The sequence below is a fragment of the Myotis lucifugus genome, unplaced genomic scaffold, assembly GCF_000147115.1.
Source record: "Myotis lucifugus unplaced genomic scaffold, Myoluc2.0 scaffold_253, whole genome shotgun sequence".
Taxonomy (NCBI): domain Eukaryota; kingdom Metazoa; phylum Chordata; class Mammalia; order Chiroptera; family Vespertilionidae; genus Myotis; species Myotis lucifugus.
In genome coordinates, this window is record NW_005871301.1 from 772,030 (window position 1) to 787,475 (window position 15,446).

Sequence of the window (15,446 nt, forward strand, 5' to 3'; positions counted from 1 at the left end):
TATTGTACATAAATTCTTAAAATGTAACTTTACATGTTTTTCAATATTTATTCATTTTTTTCAACAACTATTTATTACATAATTCTTAACTATATCACATTATTCTGGCTTCTGTGGTCACTAAGAAAAATATCACATATTTTGTCTCTAGGTTGGCCTCTCTAGTTTTTCTAGATGCCCAATAATATTCCAGGTAATAGAAAGAATAAAGTAGTACAATTGTTTTCAAGGTAAGCATGTTTATATTTTATTTGCTATCTTGAATTTATTTTCTCCTGATTTTATATCTGAATCAATCAGATGGTTTTATACTGAAAATATCATGGGGCTTTATTAAGTTTCATATTAAATCTTAATTTGGCCCTTGGCTATATATATATATATATATATATATATATATATATTATATATATATATATATAATATAGTAATATAAAAGGAAGAATATACCCATGGTGGTTAATAAAATCATTATATATATTAAATTTTCTTGTACTAAGGATAAGTTGAGATATATATAAGATAGTGAATATATATATATATATATATATACTGCATTCTGTTAAATTTAACATGTGCCTTTATAATACTGGAAATGAAATGTCATGCTATGTGAACCATTTGTAATGGGAAATGTGTTTGTTTCTCCAGGAAATTTTCATTGGCAAGTACATTTATTTTTATATTCTTGATTGATTAAGCCTTCATTTTATAACTCTAAATTGAGAGATTTCTATTAAGATATAATTTTCAAGTGTACTTAAATATTTAGCATGCTTTACACATTCCACAAGATAGAATAAGGATAAGGGCGGGGGAATCACCATCTCCTTAGAGATCTTATTTTATTTTTGCAACAAAACCATCTTTCAAACAAAATATTATGAGGAAGTCTTACAAAGCAAATAAAAGTGATAGATGTCTTTGATTGAAATAAAGTTGAGTGTCTGGGAGAACAATTGCTTTATACTACCTGATATTCCCAATTGGCTCTGAAGTAATTTCCATAATGTCCCTCGTACTCTATGGAAGGCATTGATGTCTTACTGTATTAAATTTTAAAGATGCTTTGGAAGGCAGGGAACTCGCTCACAAACATCTTCTGTGAGGTATGTCTATACTGTTTGATTTAACATCTCTTGGTCATGCCTGACTGGGCCAAAATGGGTATCTGACTCAAAAGGAAGCAAACAATAAGCTAAATTCATCAAGTTATTTAGCTTTAGGGCTAGTAACATTATTGGACTATTATAAGCAGAAGATACAAATTGAAAAAGAGGAGATAAATAAATCAGAGATGAGAGAAAAATATACCGTTCTACTGTATGAGAAATGGAAAAGTGCTTTTCATTTTTCCTAGCAGATTCCCAGTTCTCAGATCCAGTTGCATTTTTTGTTCTTCGATTTCAATGCCTCTCCATCCAAATAACAGAAGGTACCATTATATAAGCTAATTTGAGAGGATTTCTATTACTTGTAACCAAAGGTCTCAGTAGAGCTGAAACAAAAGAAATGTGCTCTAGCAAGGCCATTAGCTTTGTTGCCAGATTTGAAAAAAAATAGAACAGTTAAATTATCAAGGATGTCCCTCTCTGGATAGTCTTACAGATCTACTGAAGACACCTGTAGCGAAACAGTTCTGTGGTTATGGTGCTGGGATCAAGCTCAGTATCAGAACCACTCAGGTAAAAGATTAAACCAAAGCTTAGAGGAGAATTTGGGGATATATGAGCTTTCTATAAAACTCCAAAGCTGTGGGCATAGATAAGACTCAGCTCATCTGAACACAAACTCTGCTTCTTTCCCCCTGGATTAGGCTGTGGCATCACTAATACTAAGTAGGAGAATCTGATGGGTATCAATATTCAATTAAATGTTGAACCATAGGTACCATTCTGTTAAAATATTCTTGAGTAATTCAAGCACTGAGTAAGAAGGGCACTGATTTAGCGAAATCTGTTTCCCCATCCTGTGAGAACTTGCCCTGCCCTGACATCACAGCAATGCCTGACTCTATCACGGACTCTAGGAGCCTAGGAGAATACACGAAAGTTCTATTCTATATTCTGGGTACTTCATTGTGATGAAAATATTTGTACCTCTATTAAATTAGCCCACATGTGACTAGTTTAAAAAGATATGCTTAATGACCAGCCTGAAACTGGTTTAGAATTCAGAGATTTTATGTTGCCGAAAGTATGAAGGAAATGTGATCTTTAACTGCTTCTTCTTATTCCTATGCTTCTGTCCTACTTTCTATTCTCATTCTGTAGAAGTAAGGGGAAATAAAGTGAACGCAATGAAATGAAAACATCTTTAATAGGGAAATATTTTTACTTTTGCACTTTTGCTTGATATGGTTTTGTATATATGGCACCTTCCTTTTCTATGCAGGTTTCAAAAAAGATCTGTTTTGTAACCAGAACTTTAATTCTAATCCTTAATTAGTCACTTCCTGGTGTGTGTGTGTGTGTGTGTGTGTGTGTGTGTGTGTGTTTCCATTTTGCACAGAAAAATTTTTAGGTTCAATTTAATTATCTGCTAATAAAATCTAACATGATTACCTGACACATTTTTTACAAGAAGAATATGAATTATATATGAAAACTTTAACTCTATGCCTGGCATCTTGTAAGTAAATATTGAAGTTAGTGTAGATATAAATATTATAGAAAACTGCCATCAATCTTTCCCTTACATTCATAGTGCACTGAGAATCTGAAGATACCACGAGGATGCCAGAAGCATGTTTGGTGTGTAGAGAATAGAATAACCTTTACCAGACATAGGTGGCTTTTATGAATTCTCCCTTCTATTCTTGGTTTTGATTACGTGGAAGACATTCAATTTTGTTAACTTCAAAAATCAGTTAAAAAAATGCTGGCAACCATATTGCTAATGAGCTGAAGGGCTGATGGAGAAAAAAAGAGAAACAGTATTTCAAATGATGCATAGCCAACATACTCACTTGGAACTCTCTCTGGTGACAACTTTTAAGACAGATTAAAAAAAGAATAGAAAGCACTTTGAAATGAGTGTTTTTGTATAAATGTGTAATTCCACTGTTGTGTAATAAAACATTTGGATAACTTTTCCTTGGCTCCTGGGATGTAAACTCAAAAACACTTGGAATTTTTTTCTGAGTGGTAGGACGGTATTATTAATACATTAAAATAAAAGCTCAATGTAATATTATATAAGTAATAATGTTTCACCAAATTGCACTAAAATATTAACAAAAGAGCTATTTGTTAAAAATATACTAACATTAAAAGACTCTTATAATTTTAATGATGATTAACATTTCTAATTTTGTTTTAACATAAAATAGATTGTTTAATGATAACAAATTTAACAGAAATTTGAATTTAGGATAATTAGTGATGGTTTCAGCAGGATTACCCTGCTTGTTGGCAAATAGTAACCAAGATAGTTTTTTTTAAAGTGAGTTAGTTCTACTATTTTGTTGGTCAATGTGTATCACAGTAATTAAAGGTCACTCAAACAAGTGAATTTTAGTTCGATTCATCTTCCAGTCTTGTGCTAAAGTATGAGAGTAATAGGACTTGGAGGGGATGTCCTAACCGGAAAAAGTAAAGTTGTAAAACAAGGCAGAAATGTAGCAGAGCTTGACTTAATTGGAAGTCATTGTCAACAGACTTTTCATGTATTACAAAAGCTTTAAGACACACAGGGAGGGAAAAGGGGGCTGAGGAAGTTCAAATCAGGCTGAATTTTAGAGGAGACAGAGAGAGAAAGAAAGAGAGAGAGAGGTAAACCCTCAGGTGAGTTGAGAAATGGCTTTGGTAGAAACTGGATAATTATACAAAGATATTGTGCAAGGACCTAAGTGCATGTATTTGTATGAGTGTGTGGTAACTTACTCTGCAAGGTTGTATATCCCTTATGGAGTTTGTAAATTTCAAAGAGGGTTAAGTATTCCAGATGCTGCTCTAGACAGAGATTATAAGCATGTATTAGGAACCGGTTAATGTACTCAAGTTGAAAATCACCAGTAACACACCTGTAACTAACCAAAGTGGAGGTTATTAACTCATTGTAATGATGAAGAATATTCAATACAGGAAGCCCCAGGGTGTATCATTAAGAGGATATCAGAAAGCACTTATTTTAGAATTTGGATTTATATTAAGTGATTTCTAGGTAGGGATCAAGTAAGTAAGTCTTTGGTTTGGGTTGGATGCTATCGGGATGTGGAAGTACTAATAAGTCCATGATTGGCTTTTGAATAAATCTCATCTAAATGGTTGGTAAAATGAAGCTGGGCTGAAGCTGCAACAGATAAAGGAGCCATTAAAGGGAAATGTTTGCTCATTTTTATGCTTTGGACAATGTTCTTGATTTTATGAGTAGAGAGTGCTTCTATTTTTGATTTGATCCATCATGGTCACCGAGTGGCCTTGTCTGAGCTGGTGTTCTGTGAAATTGTTTATATTCAATAGAACACCAAACACCCAGCTGTGAGGGCAGCTCCTGGTAACATCAAGGTTTACCTGATAGTGCTAAGACATTGCAGGTTATCAGGACTGCTGCTCTGATTCTCCAACTAAAGAAAGATAGCAAGAGTATAAAAAGACAACATGAATTTTAGGAATTGAGCGAAGCTCACCATGAATAAAGGTATAGGAATGTGTGTGCTTGCTAGATGTAATTGAAAGTCAAGAAGAGTAAATTAATAGAAGAATCAGATAGGTTACTTGTTTTGAGGTCAGAAAATATACTAGTACTCTGCCACCAAAATGCTGAGATGGCAGTTTTTGGACTAAGAAACTTGGGAAAACATGACTTACTACTTTTTTTTTTTTTTACATTGCCAGATTTCTTCATAATATCTGACAGTTGATTTTATATCTGTCTCCGATATGCATCTCAGTATAGTACAGAATAATGCTGATGTCTGATAAATGAATTTTAATGTCAGATTCCCTGGGTTCAAATGATGACTCTCCAACATACTACCTTGTGTAATCTATATCAAGTTTAATTTTATGCCTGTGTTATATATTTATAATATGGTAATATCAATACTAACTACTTCACAAGGTTGATTTCAGGAGTAATATAGCATTAAAGGCACTTAAAATTAATGTCGGCTTATATTATTATTTTGTTAATTGTGTTTGCATCTATATATAAAAGCCTAAGTGACCGTTACGACCAAACGATGGGAACGACTGGTCGACCAGTTGCTATGACGCTCACTGACCACCAGGGGGTAGATACTGAACGCAGGAGCTGCCCCCTGGTGGTCAGTGTGCTCCCACAGCCAACCTCCCATGGCCCTTCCCCCCCCACCTGGCTTGCCCCCTGATCAGCCCCAATGGGGGGGGCTGGCTGGCTAACCTCCCATGGCTCCTCCCTTCCCCTTCCACCGGCCAATCTCCCACAGCCCCTCCCCCCACCTGGCGAACCTCCCAGGGTTCCCTCCCCCCAGTTGGCTGGTCCCCCTGATAGGCCTCGATCGCCGGCCTGGTCAAGGGACCTCACCCACACACAAATTCGTGCACCAGGTCTCTAGTTTACTAATAAAAAAGCAACTTCAATATCCATTATTCCTTTTAACTAATACTTTAGGTAGAAAAGATAGTATTTAACTCAAATAGCTAGAATGAAAAACAAAATAGAAAAGCTAACATAAGCCTCCAACAACATCCATATGACCATCACAACAACAAGTTTCCCTACTATGGAAAATGACAGTGAGGGCTGTGACCTCTGTAGAAAGACAGCTAGGATTCCAACCACATGCCGAGAAAGCAGCTGGCTACATGCAAATGAGGGGAGTGTGCTATTTTCCCTCTCCACGAAGAGAATTATAACTTGAGTTCTTGGAAAAATCTTAAAACTAAACTAATCATTCAAAGCTTATTCAATTAAAGTGCATAACTATCCTATCTAATAAAGAGGGAATATGCAAATTGACCATCATGCTGTCACAAAGATGGCAGCACCCATAGCCACAAGATGGTGGTGCCCAGTCCCCTCAGCCCTGCCGGAATCCCCCAGTCCTTTCAGCCCCACCAGGGTGGGGGAGGGGCTCAGCAGGCACACAGTGCGGCCGGACCTGCCCTCAACACCCCAAGCTGCCCAGGGCCGGCCAGAGACACAGGAAAGCCTCGGATGGTGGCTGCCCAGCCGACTAAGGCTGGCCTGAAGCACAGGCAATCCTCAGCTGTTGGCTGCCCAGCCAACGCCCAAGGTGCAGACAAGCCTTGGATATCAGCTGCCCAGCCGCCTAGGGCCGGCTTGAGGTGCAGGCAAGCCTCGGATGTTGGCTGCCAAGCCGCCCGGGGTGGGCCCAAGGTGCAGCAAAGCCTTGGATGGTGGCTGCCCAGGGACGGCCGAGGCTTGTGCTGCCAGCAGTGGCAGCAGCAGGGGTGTGATGGGGGCGTTGCCTTCCTCTGGTCGCTGGGTCACCTCCTGCCCTGAGGGCTCCCAGAATGTGAGAGGGGGCAGGCCGGGCTGAGGGACCCCAATCCAGTGCATGAATTTTCATGCACCGGGCCTCTAGTAGATAATAATCTTGACTCTGCCTATCATATCCAAATGTAACAAACTAAAACAAAGCCTTGGTATATCCTCAGAAGTGTCTGAGCAAATAAGCAGACAATTTGTAACAGTCAAGAAAGTTGTTTGATTATCAAAACATCAAAATGCTTAATGATTTGGTGAAGGAGAAAGCAGTCAATTGTTTTGGCATGAACAAGAATTGTAGGTAATATTTTGCCCATTAAAACACTGAATTAATAAAATGGTTCCCTAGACAAAGTTCTAAAAGAATTTCATAAATGAAATTCATATAAATGAAATAAATATATCATGGCACATGTAAAAAAAAATTAAATGAAATAAGTTTTTTTTTGAGGAGGATCATGGAAAGCATACCAGCAATAGCCAAAACTGGATTTCAGGCTGAGCTGTATCCTTTAACAGGGTGACTCATTCTGCATTCCCTTTTTGTGGAGGTTACTGTAGAAAATTGTCTTAAATATATCCATACAAATCTCCCCCTTGCACAAATGTTCAGCATCTTTCTGGTTTCTATTCTGATCACAATGTATTGTTCAAACCAAAGTAGGCCGATATCTATGAATAAAATATATCAACATGTCGATTTTCCTGTGTGTCTGCACAATTGTCAGAGCCTCATCTGATATTTACAAAGAACTGAGCTTGTGAATTTCCTGCACTTCTGCCCCCCAAACCTTGCTCTTCCTCCAGTGTCTGTCGCTCAGGAAATAATACTTATCCTCTCATTGCTGGATCCGGAAACACAGACATCCTTTAAAAAAGACAGCTATTAATGATGACGCTGCCAAAATTTGAAGTCATGTAATGCCATTCACCATCTCAACACTGTCAAACAAATCTTCTTTTCACTTAGAATAACCCAGATTTCTTACTTGGACATACAAAGCCCTAATGAGCTGACTCTTGGTCACTTCTCTGACCTCACCTGTTATTCTCAAAGTAAGTCTCTCCACTCTAACCAGGCCACCTGTAGGCTATTTCTTGCACATTCCTTAGAGCCTTTCCTAATTTGCTATTTTCCCCTTGCTACCTGGCTTGGTGCCTTATTTTATTTAAATGATCTCCCTTTCAGCGAGGCCTTCCTTATTTGCCCTATCTAAAGCAACCTCTATAACTGTGTCTACTTCTTGTGAATCACTCAAATTCTAGTTCAAAGTACTTAAATGCCACTGTGTGAATCTCCATGTTCTTATTTTGTAAGGATGCTTGTGATAGTGCTTTCTAACATAATGTGTGCTGGTAAATGTTTACCAACTGGTTTTCTGAAACAAGGAATAAAAGCCCTAGTAGCATTTGTTGATTTCTGAGGTGCAAATGACTCCTAATTTCAAGCTACCAACATTATGCCAATGAACTTGAAGTTGGGAAGAGATGCTAACAAGTGGTTGGAGATACGATATGACTTACCTCCAGTATAAAAGAGAACTGTAACATCAATGCTGCTTGAAATATTGGAACAACTTATGACTTACAACTTTTATAGTGTCTGCAGTGTTCATTGCTGGGGCAAGGGGTAAACTATTGTCTCATTAAATGACTGAAGTGATCTTTTCCTTTTTTTTTTTTAAATCCTCACCCAAGGATATTTTTCCATTGATTAAAAGACAGAGAAATATTGATGTGAGAGAAACACATCAATTGGATGCCTCCTGCACACGCCCAGCCCAGAGCCCAGAGCCAGGGAGGAGCCTACAACTGAGGTACGTGCCCTTGACCAGAACTGAACCTGGGACCCTTAGGTCCAAAGGCTCTATCCACTGAATCAAACCAGCTAGGGCTGAAATGGTCTTTTTCTACTGTAAAATAACCTGGCCTATCTTGATTTTTGGCAGTCAGGCAGATGCATTATTACAAAGTTCACAGGCCTTGTGATAAAAGTACACAGATTGCTCAGAAGAACAATTTCTGTGTATAGAACTAAAACCATTGAGAATTCTTCTGAAAATCTTTAAAAGGGTAATATATAATGTAATACAAATAATAATTGTTATCCATTATATGTTGCTTTGTTCCAGAAACTGCTCTAAGCACTTTTTATCCCTGGGTATATTTCATCTTATTTATCCAATAAATCATATAGGAATATGCTGTTATTATCTCCAATTTATAGTTATTCATCAAGAGATTCAGGGTGCTTAAGGATTTTTTCCACTGCAGATAGTTAGGAGTTGTGGAATTTCTTTCTTAAAAATGTCTTTCTCTTCTCTATAGAAAACAAAAAAGTATACAACTTTTCCCCTTGTTCAAGGAAAGGTAACATAAAATCAGAATTATGTGTCTCCTTTCAGGCAGGGATTCAGTATTATTTAATGAAAATATAAAACAAGTCACTAGGACTTAAAATACATCATCGTTCAGACTATATTTTAAAAAGCACTTTCTCTCTGCTGATAAATTAATGATACCTAATATTTATGATGCAGGTCTTTAAACAATAGACCTATATGCTAAGTAATCAGAATAGATAAATAGACAAAATTAATTTGATTCTTCTAGTTGTGGCCAATTTCTTCAGGGTTTATTTTTTTAATTGCAAAAGACTTCCAGTACAAAACATAAAGACTTTGTTTATCATTAAACATCTACAAATACATCTAAAATGTACCCTTTAAACTTTTAACTTAAGAGAATTCCTTTAGTCACACAAAACATGTTTTTAAAGAAAATAGTGTTATTTCACATATGTTTTACTTAAAGTTGTAAATTACCAAGATAACTTTTTGTCTCATCTTTTTTTCCAAATTGCTATTAAAGAAAAAAACCACATATTTTAGCTTCTCTTCAGGTATCTGCTCTGATTTATTATATCCTTGTACAAAAGCTTGAAAGATTGATGGTATAAATTATTTAAAGAAATATAAAGAAACAAAAGTGCTTTTGACAGTTTTAAACATAAACATTGCAAAGTTTTAAATGTAACAGTAAATAGGAGGGATTTAAGTATCAATTTCTGACTCTGGAGCACATGACATAAATCTAAGAATTACCATATGCTGCCATGCCATAAAATTTTCATAATCAGTATTTGTTGTCTAGTGATATGGAAGTACATAGTTGTTTTATGCTGATGAAATTAAGAATAAAATTATGAAGTAAAATCTTCCTTTGATAAACTGCAATTACACATTATGCGAAAGTACCTTGGCATGTGGTATAGAGGTTTACTCTCAATCGTATCAGTTCTTGCTGCAAATGTCATGTTTCATAGAATCAGTTCCAGGATATGGAAAAGAAAGGCCAGCATCAGACAGTATCTTTAACTCCAACACCATCAGGAAGGCTCCAAAGATTCTAGTTCCAAATGAATCATTTGGCTGAAATTGCTGAAATTCCTTTGTAATCATCTGTAGCAAGCTGTTTTTATACATGATTTAATGTTCCAGCTTCTGCAAACATCAGCCCCTTGAATAGTAGCCTCAATTGTAATTTATTCAATGAAGAATTCAAGAAAAAAAAAACACAGCATTTTTCTTTTTAATGGCTGTTTGCTTTCAATTAAAAAAATGTGTTGGCAAACTGGAAATGGATAAAAAAAGAGTTTGAAAGAACAACAAAAAGACAAGATGATATCTTAATACTTAATACTAGATACATGTCAGAAAAATAAGCAGTTAAAATTATTTAATGTTCACCTTCCATGACAAACACAAATAACTAGTTAAACATTCTCTATCTTGAGATTAGAATAGATCTCTAGCCAGACAAAGTGGTAAAATTATAAAAAAGTGAGTTCCATCCTACTCAATTTATCCATTCTTTAAAGAGAGGGGGTTGCTTCAGCCTGACCTGCATAGCTCAGAGGTTGAGCATCAACCTATGACCCAGGAGGACATGGTTCGATTCTAGGTCAGGGCACATGCCTGGGTTACAGGCTCGATCCCCAGTACAAGGCCATGCAGGAGGGAGCCGATCAATGATTCTCTCTCATTATTGATATTTCTATCTCTCTCTCCCTCTGCCTTCCTTTTGAAAATCAATACTTTTTTTTTTCAAAAAAAGGGGACTTGCATTCTCTTGGTCTCTATTCCATCAATATAATACATTTCTATAATGGCTTTGACGTAATGGCATTTTATACTTTAATCAAAGACCCTGTAATGTGTTGGCACCTAGCATTCAGCTTAGGACACCGAAAAAGCATAGAGTTTCACTGCAGATGTGTTGCCCCGTGATCCATTCCAGAGATTAAACAAGGTACTCATAGCAATGTATCCCGCCTTACCAGTAATTGTTAAGAAAATGTCAGGAAACCCATCTCTCTGCCCTCTAATTCAAAATAGTCGATCAAAATCTTAACTGATAAAAATTAATACTGCCACAATGCTATCAAATTAGCTCTATCATGATCTTTCTCCTACTGAGGGAATGTTAGAAGATTAATATAGCTTTCTGCTACTAAATGATAGAGTCAGGTATCAAATTCGTTAAACTTCATGTTTTGTATGACTTTTTGTACTACCTCATCCTCAGCCCCTCAGTTTCCTCGTGTGGGAAGCCAACTCTCCCACACGAATGGAAAGGAAGTGGGGAGGCAGCTGGCACCACAGAGACTGGGAGACATGAAAGCAGTCTGCACTTCCCCAGGCATGGGAAAACCTCAGGCTGAAACAGAGAAATGGCCTCTGCCTAATTTCAAATTCTTAAACGAAGAAATACCTGTCGCTGTTTTAAAACACTGAGTCTTAGTATCTGCACGCAATAACCAATACCTGGAATATGAGATCAGAGATTTTGTTATAGGGCTTAGACTTTACACAACTATGAAAGATACTGTTCAAGTAAAGGTTTAGAAAGGGAGAGTTAGAAGATGAGGGGAGACACTAACCGAAATTAAACTGTTGGTTTGGGTGGACACAAGTTGATATTTCCAAGAAATCTTAGAACCATGCACTTCTAGCTGCTGAGGCAGAATCCTGAAGGGGGAAGTTGTAGAGAAGTTTGTTGGAAGCCATTCCCTCTGTGTAGCGATTGTTTCTGCATCTCTGAGGATTCTCAATTATACAGCTGGTGGTAGGCCTAGCAAGGCAAGCCTTCAGGATGTGGAAAGAAAGCTACTGCAAACTAGAACCTGCTGGGCACACTGGCATTGGTCTTCCACTGTCTGAAGGCAACCATAATATTAACTGCTGCTAATATTGCACAAGTTCCTCATTTGGGTAGCTTCTACTTGGGACAGTACTGAGAAAAGGATTCTGAAATATATATCAGCATAATAAAGTTGATGAAGTAGATCCAGCAGATGTACAGTGTATAGCACAGTGTGAGGCAAAGCAAAACAATTGCACTTTTTTTTCTTCATTTAGGTAGGTCATCATTTGTCCATATTAATAATTGTACTTAGTCTGGCCAGTGTGGCTCAGTGGTTGAGCGTCAACCTATGAACCAGGAGGTCACAGTTCAATTCCTGGTCGGAACACAGGGCTCGATCCCAGTGGGGCGTGTCCAGGAGGCAGCTGATAAATGATTCTCTCTCATCATTGATGTTTCTATCGCTCTCTTCCATTTCCTTACACTATGACAGTGGTTCTCAACCTGTGGGTCACGACCCCTGAAAATACATCCTGCATATCAGATATTTACATTATGATTCATAACAGTAGCAAAATTACAGTTATGAAGTAGCAACGAAAATAATTTTATGGTTGGGGGTCACCACAACATGAGGAACTGTATTAAAGGGCCGCGGCATTAGGAAAGTTGAGAACCACTGCTCTATGAGATCAATAAAAATATATATTTTTAAAAATTGTATTTGATTTAGCATTCTTTGTTTAAGATTTAGGATTTTCTCCTAATCCCTTTAAGATCCTTACAAATGAAATTATAGATACAAAGAACTGAAGTCAAATGAGAAAATAAATGTTTGATATATAAAGAACTATAAAGTGCCTAATAAATTTAAATGTTTTCTTGTGAAAATTGCATTGGGGATCATGGTTCAGACTGTAAAGACCAAACTGAACTATTTACTCTTTCATCCTGAATTGGGGAAAAACTTGCAGTACAAGCTAACTTTTCCTTTTGCTTGAGAGACATAGAAAAAGAGGAAGAGAGACAGAGATAGAAATTAGAAATTAGAGAGAGAAAGAAAGACCTTCATTCATAGTAGGTCCTTCCCTGATGACAGAAACCAAAAGAGAGTCTGAAGCACCAGAATAACAGAGCAAAGAGGAGTCACAAACAAAGTTTTATATCATCAAGACACAACTTTATGCATTAATACAAGATGCCTACATAAGTGTAAATATCTGAAAAATCTGATTCATTCCAATACCCTGAGGAAAAAATGGAAACTGAGTGTTGTTGGTTCACTGAAATTCTCTATACCCCATTCAATTGGCACAGGAGTAATTTATCTTATAATGCCTATTTTTTATAATAGGGAATATGAGTTAATTGCATATTTCCCCATTAACTCATAATACTATATAATAATATTTATCGAAACACAGGATAGAAACATATATAAAACAGTCTTTGGAGGACTTTTTTTTTCAATAATTAATTAGGAAAAAACACTGAATTAAAACAATTCCCTCTAAGAATTGCTTTCACTATATCCCACAAATTGTGATGTTTATTTTCACTTCTATCTAGTTCAAAATATATTTTACTTTCTCTTGACATTTATTGTTTGTCCTATGTATCATTTAGAAGTGTGTTGTTTGTTTAAAGTCCATATATTTGGGGATTTTCCAATTATCTTTCTGCTATTGATTACTAGTTTAATTCCATTGTCGTCTGAGATAAGATATTGTGTGATTTCTATTCTTTCAAATTTGTTAAGGTATATTTTATGGCCCCAAATGTGGTATATCTTGGTGAATGTTGCATATGAGCTTGAGAAGAATGTGTATTCTGCTGTTGTTGGATAAAATAGTCTATAGATGTCTATTATATCCAGTTGATTGATGGTGTTGTTGAGTTCAACTATGTCCTTACTGATTTTCTGTCTGCTGGATGTATCCATGTCTGAGAGATGGGTGCTGAAGTGTTCATTCAAGATAATGGATTCATCTATTTTTTTCTGCATTTCTATAAGTTTTTGCTTCATATAGTTTGACTCTCTGATGTTAGGTGCATACATAGTGAGAACTGTTATCTCTTCTTGAACAATCGATCCATTTATTATGTAAATGTGCTTCTTTATCCCATATAACTTTGGTTTGTAGTCTACTCTGTTTAAAATTAATATAGTTACTCCTGCTTTCTTTTGATTAGTGTTAGTATGGTATAGTTTTCTCCATATGTTTACTTTTCATTTACATGTATCTTTATATTTAAAGTGAGTTTCTTGTTGTCTTTATTGACCAAGGATTTCTCCATATTTCCACGTTGCTTATATGTCAGTGCTAAGTAGGTTCCCATGGATGCCCCATGGTGAGGCATCAGGCAGTACTAGAGCCTGAGGGGGAAGGCACAGGCAAAATAAAATTAGGCTGTCTCTACTCAACACTGGAAAACCTATGTGAAAATAAGTGCCAGGGAATTGGCTGAAATTTGAAATTCTAACAAAAAGTAGCCAATGAAGAGGCTTTTTCCCCCCTGCCCATTGAAATTTACATTATTTACACCCTTCAATTATTCTCATTTCATGAAAATTTCCTTGCCGTCCCCTATTATACATCTTTCTTCCTTATTCAGATTTTTCTATTTTTTAAAATTGTTTTGTTTCACTGTACCTATTACTGTAGATGCTCTGTGGGTATATGCATTCCCTTCTTCCATTTAAATTCCTCTTTTTCCTTGAAAAAAAATTCTGGTTGATTAAGGGTCTCTTTTTAAGAGATACATTTGCACAATAAAGGTTATATTAGCATATTAGGAACTGTTTATTTGAAAAATGGAATGCAAAGAAACTCTTCCTTAAGGAACAACTTTAAAACAAAATTGATGTCTTCCTGTACAGATTAAAAAATAATATGAAGTGCCCCTGGTTTTTGTTCCCTTTCCATTCATTGGAACAAGTGTTTCTTGTTTGTTTTCTTTTTTTCCTTTTTGGTTATTATTAAAAGAAAGTTACTAAGTCCTGCTATAGCAGTTTAACTAGTATTACTTTGTTAGTAGAGAGATATGTCACTGATAATCCGAAATATTAACTATTTGTATTAAATACCTTTTCTCGTAAATATCTCCATAGTAAATTTATTTTACAAAATAATTTTTGATCAAGCTAGTATATATATATATATACAGAATAATTGTGTATACTGCTCTATGATTGTGTATACTGCTCTATGAAAGACCAACATTGCATTAAAAACATGAATACAGAATCAAAGATCAATTAGGAAATATAAAAAAAAAGACTCAATAAAGATAAATTTCGACATAGACCTTCCCTTGGTGCTGAAAGCAAAACAAAAAACAAACAAACAACTTTTTTTTCTTCAGAAGGCATGGCATCTTGTCTAAACTATTATGTTTCTTCCGAACCCCCTGCTTTGCTTTATGCTGTGTCTTTGACCAAATTCCAGGTAAACACATTAAGTAAATGCTGATGTAGAATAGTAAGTCAATAAAGTATAATCATATTTCCTTTCTCTTTAGGGTTTGGTCTCAGAAGAACAGGGTTCTAATGAAAAATCAGTAATTTGTTCAAGCAAACATCATTAATAATTCCTAAAAGGATAACCTTCCTCTCTTCAATGTCATCAGCATTTGGCATTTCCTATACAAAATAAATATAAAACTTTCAGAAACACAGAAAAAAGAAAAAAAGAAAAAGTGGTTCAAGTTGCTCTGAATTGAGGACCATAAACATGTTGTTAATGTTCATGACACCTCTTGGCAGAATAGGACATCTATATGCTTGAAAGAATGCAGGATATGAGAGGCTAGAACTTGAGATATGTTATGTCACCTTCTCAGTAATTTAATTTTACTGTCATGGA